This window comes from Strix aluco, chromosome 8 (genome assembly GCF_031877795.1).
Source record: "Strix aluco isolate bStrAlu1 chromosome 8, bStrAlu1.hap1, whole genome shotgun sequence".
Classification (NCBI taxonomy): domain Eukaryota; kingdom Metazoa; phylum Chordata; class Aves; order Strigiformes; family Strigidae; genus Strix; species Strix aluco.
In genome coordinates this window covers 23,463,145-23,475,814 of record NC_133938.1, presented here as the reverse complement: position 1 = coordinate 23,475,814, position 12,670 = coordinate 23,463,145, and positions in this window count along the sequence as shown.

Below are 12,670 nucleotides of genomic sequence, written 5' to 3'. Positions count from 1 at the left end.
AAATAGCCTACTACTCATAAAACTAAGATTTCAAAATTTACTACAGAAATAGAGCCAGTTCTGGTGAACTATGGAGAACGCAGTATGTTGGAATCCATAGAGCAGGCAGCCAGACCTGGAAGGTCAACTGCAAAAAATTCCATACAAAGATTACAGTGAAGCAAAGTGGAGAGTCATCGTCCATTGATTGACCTTCAGCCTGTTCTCAGAATCAGTCAGTGGAATAACTCATTTGATCAACTGCTAAAATTCATGTGGTAACTAAAATAGCCTCTCTGCTCCTTTCTGAGAAGACATGATGTCTGAGAAGACATCTTGATAAAAAGGTATTAAGATGTCATGGTTTAATCCCAACTGGCAACTAAGCACCATGCAGCTGCTTACTCCTCCCCCCCACAGTAGTATGGGGAGGGGAATCAGTAAAAAAAGTAAAACTCGTGGGTTGAGATAAAAACAGTTTAATAATTGAAATAAAATATAATAATAATAATAATAATGGTAACAAAACGAGAGAGAAATAAAACCCAAGAAAGACAAGTGATGCACAATGCAGGTGCTCACCACCCACTGACCAATGAATGCTCAGAGGGTCCCTGAGCAGTGACTGGTCACCCGTCCCCCTGGCCAGCTCCCCCCAGTTTATATACTGAGCATGATGTTCTATGGTATGGAACATCCCTTTGGTTAGTTCAGGTCAGGTGTCCTGGTCATGCTCCTTCCCAGCTTCTTGTGCACCTGCTCGCTGGCAGAGCATGGGAAGCTGAAAAGTCCTTGACTTAGGATAAGCAACAACTAATCAGTGTGTTATCAACACTATTCTCATACTAAATCCGAAACACAGCACTGCACCAAGTACTAGGGAGAAAATTAAATCTATCCCAGACGAAACCAGGACAGGTGTCTAAGACAAGGTATTTTCATTAGCAAGACCTTGTACTATTGAGAAGCAACATCTGGCAAGATCCAGGCCAAATTTATTCACAGTTTACTTCCCAATCAGCATCTGTGATTTGAATAACCTTATTATAGAACATAACAACTTTGTTGACTCAGATGACCCTCTATGACTGCAAATACCCTGAGATCCCTGATATGAATCAGGACTATAATACATGGATTCTTTCTTTGTGACTATTAACCCCATAGAGATTGATTTTTTTTGCCAAGTTTCCTAAGTGAACTTCTTTCTTCATAATGTTCTAAGTTATCTGGTTAAAGTTCAAGAACTGATCTGTTAGCCTCTAAGGATTATTTTTTACTGTGAGAAGATAAGAATAATCCAGTGAATTTTTCATCTGAAGTTTGACAGATTCCAATTTTTACAGGATATTCTCCACATTTTGTAATATCCTAACAAATAAGAAGGCAAAGACAATTTTGTTGATGGCTAGAACAAGCTTCCAACAGTGATATAAACATTTTGGGAGTGGCTGTAGAATTTGAACCTTTTGAGTAATCTACACAGAATTGGTAAATAACTATAATCTGGGGAGACCATCCTGTCAGTATTGAAAAATACTGCATTTAATATTATATGACTCAAAGTTATTTATTTTGGATCTCTCTTTAGAGACCTTTTGTTAATATTAACATAATATTAACAAATATTAATATCCAACATGCATTTTGGATTAACAAAATAAAATATTTAAAATTGCTGAAGAGTTTCCTTTTTATACAAGCTTTTTCTCTTTCCTTCCATTTGCCCAGGTACAAGAATAATAATAATTGTGCATTTTGCAAACTAATAGAAACAAATGACCCATCATATTTCTGTTCAGGTCTCAGAGTACCACTTTGGCTACAGTTTGTAAACTTATTTTAACATTTCTATAACTTTTTGGTAACTTTCATATTTAGTATCTAAACCATAATGGTATAAAACCATTACTTTCTCTTCCCATTATAAAACCATTGTGAAAACAAATGGAAATATTTTTAAGTTTTTCTTGCAATGAACTACACAGTTTTTATTTTGTTAGCAAGCTGTCCACTACTCAGCTCAGACAGCACATAATGCTGTAATAATTTAAAACTACATTCTACAGCTTATTCATAGTGTGTTGTTTTGATATGCTACCTTAAGATTTAATTTATGTGCATGGCATATGGAAGTATGTATAGGTATATAGGCTTGCTTTCCTCAGTTCATGGCTGGAAGAAAAAGATAACAAAAAGATGGCTGGAAGTAGGAAAAAAGCAATATTCACGTGTGCTGGATTTTTATTCTTATCTACCTTTGCACCCAAAATTCAGAAATATAGTAATATTGAATTCTTTATACAAGCCTACTGAAATGTCCCCTTCCTCTATTTTTTATAGGTATGTGCATATGTATACAGGAAAAATAATATAATCACAGAAAAACATGAACAAATTTCCTAAACTTTCAGCTTTCTTTTAACAACCTAGGGAAGTATTCATTTATTATAATGGTTACTTTTTCTGCATATCTTTTGTTTAAGCATCTTTCACTGCATTTTATTTCTCCATTATTTACATACTTCAGCCTTCTAGGTTCTGTTTTCATAGCCTCTTCATCCAATTAGTAAATGTCTTGCCTACTCTGTAAAAGCAGAATGACAAAAAGAGAAAGAAAAGTCTTCTTTCTGGCATAGCTTAGAGGGAATATACCAGTTCTACTCCCATCTATTTTTTCACAGCTCTGTATGAAGACACTCTGGCCCCGATTTACTACAGTGTGTAGGTTTTTATGCCTATTCAGCAGAAAACTTGGAAATTAACTAAAAGTTAGAGGCCTGCGTGTTTTGTATCTGGTTGAATGTAGGCAGTAGGAAGGTAAACAGTACCTGTTTGTATAGCGCTTCTCATATTTGCATAACAGTAATACAAATAATGACAGTAACAGCAAAACATGTTGGTTTATGAAGTAAAATTAAATATTCTAAAAATACAGTATGACAAGATGTAACCTACCATCTGCAGGATTTTTCAGTCTAGCTGCTTATGTCTAAACACTACATAGCTGTGTTGTATTGACATCCATGGCTTGAAAACAGCTTTATTGTAGATTATGACTTTCAGATATGTGATGCCAATCAATTGATTTCATCCTGCTTGATCAATACCAAGTATTGTGCTCTGTAATAAATAATTCATGCAAATAGTACCATCCAAAGGAACTAATACTATCATTTTTTTAACTGCAGGAATGATTTCTTTTATAAGTTGCCTAAAAGTGTGTATTCATACACAAATGTTTACACATCAGAAGGCACAGTGAGAAAAATTTTTCTGTATAAGGAAAGCTACTACCAAAATGAATGAAATTCAATCCTGACATTTCTGACAGTCAGTGCAGGATTCAATTCTTTTTATCCCATAATGACCTGCCATCATTGTTCTTCTAAGACTGACAACAAAAGTGATCCCTTTTGAGAAAATAGCTTGAATATGTGAAGTCCCTATTTAGACATCCCATGCATCTCTGAGGCATTTGAAATGCTTGATTTCTTGTCATAGACATTTTAAAGGTAACAAACCCTCCACTGCAGTATGTTGTCTCTGCCAGCAGTACCTGGCAAAAAAAATATTAACCTTTTAAAATTATATTGTGAGGTTTAATTATGTAGTTTACATGTAGAATCTGTGGTGATGGGTGAAATAGAGAGGGAGATAGATATTCAGTATAATTTTACTGTTGATATCCATGCTATGATATACTACTACTACAGGATTTCAGTAAAATTGACAATAAGCAAGGCTAATGAATGTCCTAGAATCCATGTAGCTAAAATTAATATTGTGTCAGGTACTTCCTAGGATTTGGATTATTCATAACCTTCTAAGAGACAATAGCTTTCTAAAAACCCTTTTGTTCTCAGGCTCATTCCAAACTTGTTTTTATCATCATTTTTTTTTATTATGAGCTAAAATTCAGTTAATGAACTCTAAGCTAAGAGTTAGATGAAGAAATTTCATAATTGTCTTTGGTTCAAATGTCAGCTCTTTCCAGCACAACATGGTACTTGATTTGACACTTTTCTGGAAGCCTTTTCTTTCCTTGGTTCACAAAAATTTATGAGTGCTTCAATTTGGTAAAACTGGAGAAGGTCAGTTCACAATTTTGGGAAGAAGTAATCACATTTTTAGTTGCTTCTCAGTGGTCTCCCACAATTCCTGTGGTTTTCACCATTTATTGTGACTCCTTTCATTGACAATTTACAGTAAATTTAATTCTATGTTAAATTTAAATTCTATATGTACTTTCTCACTCCTTTATCATACTGATGGCCAGCATGCTTGTTCTTCAGCTATTTCTGAGAGTGCTTTAAGCCAATACAGATGTAAATCTACACCTCCCTCCTCCTAACTATTTTGTATTCCATTCTGTAAAAGGGCAATTTGAATTGAGTTTATTGTAAGTTGATCATACAAATCCTGTTAAAGGTAACTCTTTTTAACGTCATAAGCAAGAAAGTAAAATCTTTGGAGTCATTAAGGGATGATTCAGTAATATTGAATGCACTAAGTTTGCTAAATTCTTCTTCCATGTATCCTCTCTGGGTCCTGACACACTCCACCCGTGTCAAATATGGTGCAGACCACTTTTTTGTTTAGTAAACATGTAATAATAAATTTAAAACTCTCTTTTGTTTACTTATGATGATTCTTTGAGTTTGAAAGAATTGCATACCTGAAGCTGTCTGCTCAAGTTGCGGTTTGTGACAATTGAACTAACAATTATTTGAACTAATCAATCTTCTAATTGTTCTGAAACATTTGTCTGAGGCCATTGTCTCTGATGGGATATTGAAGTAAGTGTTCATTGATCTGGTTTGGTGTAAAAATTTCTTGCACCTGTTTTAATTTCTATTCCATGGGAACTAGTAACTTTAATGCCTTTGAGAATCTGATCCCTAAAGGTGCAGATATCAAAGTGGTTTGTAAAGTGGACCAGATGAATTAATACATTTCAATCTTGACAGATATTGAGTTTGTACCAACATCCTGTTATTGGCATATGTCCACACTGACCATTCTATGAATCCATTTCCAGGAACTATTCTTTGATTCAAAACTAAAATAAATTTTTAACATGTTACTATACTTACTATTGCTCTTCTAAAAGAAAACAAAGATGTCATATTGATGCACCAGCATCTGCATTTCCAAATGGAAGATAAAGATTGAGTAAAATAAATCAAGCAATATTCCATAGGTGTCATTGAAAGATAAAGTTATTTGAAAAACAATATAATTTTCATTTTGTGTCTTCTACAGTTGGGACAGGAAATCTCACTGAGATATTACTGCAAAAAAAGGGATTCTTTTACATGTAAACTCTGCTAATATAGTGAAGGCTCCTTTATGCAGTATTAGTTTTATAGAATGTATACAATTAAAAAATGTCATATTATAATTAGAGTATAGCAAATCATCATGAGAGGTAGTCTGAGAATAAGCATTAACCTCAGGTTAGTATGTAAGAGTTTATGACTGACCCTCTTGATAACCTGGAAGGGTAGACCATTTTCTGGCTGGACCACTCTCTATATTAAAAACTGCTTCAGTGCATTTTGGTATATATATGGGTTTCCTATGTATTCACTTATCCCTCCTTATCCTGTATCACTGAAGTACTGAAAAATTGACTTCAGAAGACATTAGCTATATTTTTTCATATTGCACATTTCAGTTAAGTATGCTTTTTGCGACCTTCAATAGGAAAGGGCAAAATGAGTTCTTTTACTTTAGATTATTTGATACCTTTTGTCTGATGGCAGTCCTGACTCCAGTTTAAAAGTGAAACAACATTATTTACACTCTCTCTAATATATTTTAAATTGTTTCCTGTCCAGAGTTTAGACATCTTTTATTACAGCATTCTAGGGATTTATTTACCCATCTGACACAGGGAGCACTGTATTTTGATGATCAGCGTATACCTCTGTTGTATGAGGAACTCACTCATTACGCAAGTCATTTTAAACATCTGAAAAGTGTAATAACCTCCAAAAATGTGTTGTCAATAATGTCTTTTAGCTATTAGCAAATATAATTTTTTAATCTGTTTACCCCTGCATTACAGATGTGTATGGATGGACTAGCTACATTACCTATGTGAAGTGTGTTACATCAGTAAGTCTGTTAAGAAACCTTTAGTTACATATATAAGGATAAAGCCATCTCATAACTTAAGGAATTGCAGCACTATATGTTTTTTCTAAAATATGTATTTTAAGTGAAGATGGCTTGTTGTTTCTTCTTCTGCATGTCTTTTATATTCCCAAGATTTTATACTTCAATATTTTACTTGTATATGTTGACACTCTAGTTGCGGTTCTCCCTGTTTTTCACATTTTTAACAATCCTATTATAGCTAGAAGAGGAACGCATTCTCTCTTTTACCTACCACCCATTATATTTGCAATGTAGTTTGTGCTATCTGTCTGGTTTAGGTGCAGAAATTTGTAAATAAATGTTTGTCCTTAGTATATTAAACACATAAACAGCAATGTTTGTGATATTTGAGTGTGATTAGCTCTTGAAAAATTCATCAAATGTCCTGAGATCTGCACTGCTTTTTAAAAATTCATAAAAAGTTTTGAAGAGTGAAAATGGTTTGACAAGTAGGCAGGCCACAAAGAAACTGACACATCAAGGGAAGAAGATCAAACAGGAATATAGCAGGCATATTCATACTGTAGGCTGTAGAGCCTGGCTGCACTCCAAGGAGGTTGAAAGAACAAGTAGACATGAAATATAGAGAAAGAATAGAGACAGGAATCTCAGGGTGGGGAAATGAAAGACCATTTGACATTCAAAAATTATTTTTTAAACATCTTTGACATGCAGTCAATAAATTCACCTCTGCTTTGCTTATTTAACTAGATGCAAAAGTTTTCTTACAATGGAAATGCTCACTGTATGAAATTTTCTGCAAAATGTCTTCTATTTAGGAATGAAATATTCAAGGGATTTGGAAAGGGTCTCAAAATAATCACTGTGGCTTTGATGCAGGGTTGTGAGTCAAATAGGCTGTACGATGAAGCTATCCTTCATACCCGATAGCTGTGATCTGACCTTAAACCTCTAATGATTTAGGTCTACTACACTAAACATGAGTTGTGTCATTTAAATACTGGCTATTAAATGATCCCATTATTTTTATCATATTTTAGTAACTGTGCTGTCATATTTATACAGAGAAAATACATTATACGTGTATGAGTATTCCTAAATTTGAAATGAATGGGAAATTAGAAAGAAAATGTTTCATTATTAACATTTAATTTACTTCTTCTGTATTAAGCAAGCATTTAGCAACGTGTCATACAAGAGATATCTATGTAAGTGTATAGTATGTTTAATGATGTTTAACAGTGCTCTAATCAATGGCTATACCTGCCAAGTTACAGGAATACTTATCCATTTGTAACATTTACCCTTATATGGCATACGAATAGGACAGAAAATAGTTCTTTTGCCTTCCACTCTCATCTGCCACATATCTGTTATGCCACTGATGCCAGGAATTTCAAAGGACGGTTGGTAAAAGAAAACATAAGACATTCATCTCAAGAGGCCTGATTCTGTTTTACTAGATTCTCCCTAGGTTTTCCCAGGCTTTGAAGCAGAAGTAGCAGCAAGGGATCAAGCAGTAAAAACCTTTTAAAACTTCAACCTCCTATCCAGTTGGGTTCCAAATCAATTCTTTTTTCACCTGGGCCAGCTGTAGTGCTGTATGAGTGTAGGATGCACTGCAATATTTAAAACTTGCTAAAAATTAGCTCCTTTCTTATCCCAGGGGCATTTTACTGGGGCAGCACAACAGACAAAGCATCAATGAGATTACAACTGCCAGAATATCTGGCTTGGTTTGGTTTCATTTGAAGAATTTTATGTGGGGATCTGGAAGAATATTCAAAATTTTTTATTCTTGAAGGTGAATCTCTTCCACGTTCTTGGAGATTCTCATGCTCTAGTGATTTCGTTCCTCTGTGCTGGGCAATTCTCAGTGCATACACTAAGACAGAAATAAATAATTTTCTCCATTTGATAACCCTGAGAATCCTGTCATGAAATGTTTTTGAAGTTCATTTATATAGAAGATTTAAATGAGTCAGAAAATTTATAAGACCTTCACAAATTTGGAATGAAGCATAGTAATTTTGTCTTCTTTCCCTTGTAAATCTCTGTGGTACTGCTGCAGAAAACAAGCCAGCCTGCAGTCCCAGAAGCTATTTACTGGGAAAATGTATTCTGTGGTTCTGACAATAACAAAACTATGAAGTGTTATATTTCAAAATATTTTAAGTAATCAGTTTTAATGTATTGTTTCTAAGTAAAAACTGTTAGAAGACAGAATCCTTCTATTTTGCTTTTTTTTTTTGCTTGGTTTTGTTTCTGTTCTTTTATTTCCAAAATGTCTGACTCACCTTCTGGAGGTGCAGATGTGTGGATTATGCCTTCACTCAAGGTTAACTGCTACACCTTAAACTGCAACCCAGCAGCTAGTTTTAGTTTTGTGACTGAGGTGTATGGCAGGTGCACAGACACACCACAGGTTTTGGTGAAGGAACCCTTGGCCGCAGCAGGGAGCGTTGCAGGATGCACCAGAGGCCATATTGTCACCACCATGCTGGAGCTAGGGCCTGCTCCTGCACAGGGCTGGGGCAGACACAGAGCCCTTCCACACCCAGGTGCAATTAACTGCTTAATTGACTGCAGCTGGAGGTGGGAAGGGTGGCTAACATATTAATGCTGCTCCTCAAGCCGTGTGGGGTTTTTATGCTTACACTCAGGTAATTTTTTACTGTTCTTTAGAAAGTTGTTTAATTTTAGTCCTAGAGAAGGACAGCCCTTTACAACTGTTGGGAAGCTGGTGCAAGCGCAGATCTCTTCACCTGAGTTGTCAGCTTTAACTTTCTGACTGGATCTCCTGGTGAGTCTGTCTGAAGACTGAAGAGCCCTCTCAGGTGTGTGCGTGCCCTGATAAAGCTGTGCTATGGTAAGCCTGCAGGTCAAACTCCTCAGGTCTCATTCTCTGCAGAGAACATGCTTCAGCCCTCCAATCATTCTCCACACCTCTCTGAAGTCTCTTGCTTTTCTCAGTGTTTTTTTTTATAAATATGGGAGCAGTTTCCCTGTTAGATCTCTGCAGAAAGGCCCTGATCTCTTGGCTTCTATCGGGTGGGTCAGGTTTGGTAGCTCTGTATGCAACACTGGCACTTTTGCTGCCAGCACTGCTCTGCAGGAACACACGGGGCTCTAGGGGCCCAGAGCCCGAGGGGGAAAGGGGTAGGTTGAGACTGACTTCTTTGTTGAATCGTTAATTGCTTACCCTATCTTTATTCTTGGAGGAGAATGGCTTTTGTGCGTGGTTGCTACCTCCCTGATCGTTACAATTCTCAGCTCCTCTGGGCTTTTATCCTAAATAGGTTTTTCTTGCAAATCACCTCATCTGCTAATGTGTCACTGGTAGCCCTTTGGGAGAGCTGAGTCCCAGTAGGTTAGCTGAAGCCTTGGGAGCCCTTTCTTTGTAATTAACTCAGTTGTGTGCCAGGTTTTCATTAGAACCCAATAATTGGTAAACTGAAGTATTGTAGGACGCTGCAATATTTTCATTGCTTGTGATTTATTTTCCTCTGAAGTGGTGGTCATGTTGTGTAGGTTATTTCTGGCTGGAATGACATAGAAGCTGTGCTACAGTGAAGTGATTTACCTCAGTTACAACCATGTGTGTAATATACTTCAGCTTCTTTGTCATGTATGCTACATGTCATGAATTATTACTGTCAAGTGTTTAATACACTAGTGCATAGCAGGAGATGATACCAGATTAATTACACTTGTAGAGTACATAAATCAAGGCTTTGAAGCTGTAGTTGTTCAAGTGCATATGCTACTTTATATGCTACTTCTAAGGGTGTCAGGTGAGCTGCTGCCTGCTCTGCTCAGGTTTTTTTACTTTCCATAGAGATGAAGTGTTTGCATTTCCTGGCTTTATGGAGGCTTCTCAGCTTTAGAGTCTTTGGGGTAAAAACAGTACAAGCTTGTTCTAGCAAAATATAATGTTAGGCTGCTACAAAGCTGAAAACAAGGCTAACGTTAAAATGAAGTTACAAAAGTTCATGTGTGGGGTGAGTATGAAGTGTGTGTAGTGTTGTGTTCTCCTTTTCCAATGAGTTATAGTCATTCTCAGTATTACACCCCTCCTCTGTTGCATTTAGAAGACTCTGTTCTAGTTGCTTTCTCCATCTTCTATATCTGATTTGCACATCCGAAATATTGCAGGATACTGTGTTTGGCTGTACTTTTTCACTAGAATTTTCTGGTAGTTAGAATCTGTTCTTCTTACCGAGGACCTTGGGGTAAGCACCTCTGCAGTTCCTTAGGTTCCTTCTCAATTCCTTAAGACTTTGAACAAAGCTGTATTCCTGGAAGCTGTGAACTTCAAAACACCTCTATATCTCCCTTTCCCTCCTTGTTTTATCCCTTGAAGGATTATATTAATATTCCAAACTTTCTAGTACTCCTTTGATACTGAATTTAGACTACTCAGAGGGCCAGATAATGGGATTTAGGTCTGAACTAGTGTCCGCCAAAATTTTTTGCTGAGAAATTTTTCACTGGAGAAGGAGGGACATTTTGGAATTGAGAAGGAAGGCAGGCCCTTTCCTTAGTGCTTTGTTACATTTGTTAGCTATCTCAGGGATATGCCAGAAATTGATACATATCACTTAATAGTGTTTCTGTTTTCTTACCAGCTACATAAAACTATATCATATTTAGAAGAATTTGCATATATAATATGCATCTCACATTTGATGCAGGGAATGCATGCTGCTCTACTTATAACTTCCCCTTGCTAACAAAAAGGATTAACCTGCTATTACATGAACTGCTGCACTAGCTACTTTATTATCAAAACAGAAAGGTATACCTACCTAACCCACGTACTTAGCTTTGCAGATGGCAAACACTTGCAACTCAGTGTTTGCTTGTATCTAGTCACAACATGTATTCTATAGTAGATGCGCACAGAGACCCTCAGGAAGACCTTTGTGTGAAAAGAAGGGGTGATAATTTCACACTTGCCAGCAGGCAAGATTTTGGCCATCCTGTAATCTGTGTGTTCCTACTATACCACTTCTTTGAATCTGTTTTCAACTAATTTTCTTCCTCGTCTCTTTTTTTTTTTTTTTTTGTTTTGTTTCCTTTTTTCCAAAAGACACCTGTTTATGACAGTTCTTACATCTCTATGACCAAAACATAGTCTGGTCTTAACTACTAGTGGCTCCTTTAGACGAAGATTAAAAAAATAATAACTACCTGTATGTGATATGAGAAATTTCTCATGCATCTCTCTGTTAAAGTCCCTGTGGCCCAGGCTTTTAATACCATAATTCTTTTTCTTGTCTCACTTGGTAGCACCATATCTAAATTTTGCTAAATCAGATTTGATTCTTTCAGAAATCTTTGTGCAATACTTCCCTAAAATTCAGCTGGTATGAATAGTCAGACTCAATAATGCTGGTGTTTTTTATTGAGTTCTGAGAACAAAACCTGAAAAAATATGTAAACATATTCAGAACAAAGTTAAGTCATTCATGCAGTCAATACCAATGGCACTAGTATGTTTAGGAGAATCTTGGAAGTGCAAGGATAGTCACCTATCAAGGGGAAGAGTAGGGTGTGAGCTCACTACCCAGTATATAACCTTCATGTAAAAACTTCTGTAGCTAGAGCTTCTCATTAAAAGTGTTTAATAATAAACTCTACCCACTTCTATGCATTTAAACTCTTAACATAACTGAAATAGAAGCTTCACAAATATAAAAACTGAGCATCTCTGGAGGAGATATTCTTTTGTTCTTAAATAAATAAATGAGTAAAACAAAAGCTTATAACGATTGCCGGGTATGATTTGATTCAGACTCAGGCCTGTGATTTCTTATGTCTAGTATACAGTAATTTTTACAATGTATTAAAAGAAAAGTTATCATGCTCCTTCTCAGAATGATTTGCATTTAGGAAATATTTGGCTTAGTTGAAGGGTGCTATGGGATCCTTCAGGTATACATTTTGATTTTTCCACCCTTATATGTGGATCTCTTGATGACACTTGTGAAACTCCTCCATGAATGAGATACTGTGTAACAGGTTAATGGCACAACCAGATTCAAATTTCCTTGTCTGCGGTTTGTGTGAATGTTGATAAAAAGTACATGCATGTACAACTTTTGTATTAAGAAGATAATAATTTTTGCAGGTTTTTTGGGGTATCTTAGGTACAAACTTATTATGTTTTTGTTTTAATGAATAATGAAGTGTTGAATTCTTATACTGTTAAATTCAGGAAAAAAAATGACAGGTTTTGAAAGTTAAACTGGCTGTGTGGTGTTTCAGATCTGAGTATGCGTAAGATATATTCTAATGTTTATTCCTAGTTATGGTGAGCTCTTCCTGGTGCTCTAGTATGAGGATGCACTAGTGTTTTGTGCTTGTGATATTGTGATGTTGTAAATGCTTGCCTTTGGCCCTAAGTTGCGTAACCCTACATGTCAGTGTGGCAATATGCGAGTCCTTTACAGACTGTGATACACCTCACTACTTAATTGTTTGGTGTTGTTTTTTGGTTTTGTTTTTGGTTTTTTTAAATTAAAACTATTCTTACTCTTCTGTGAATTGATTTCCCACCCCA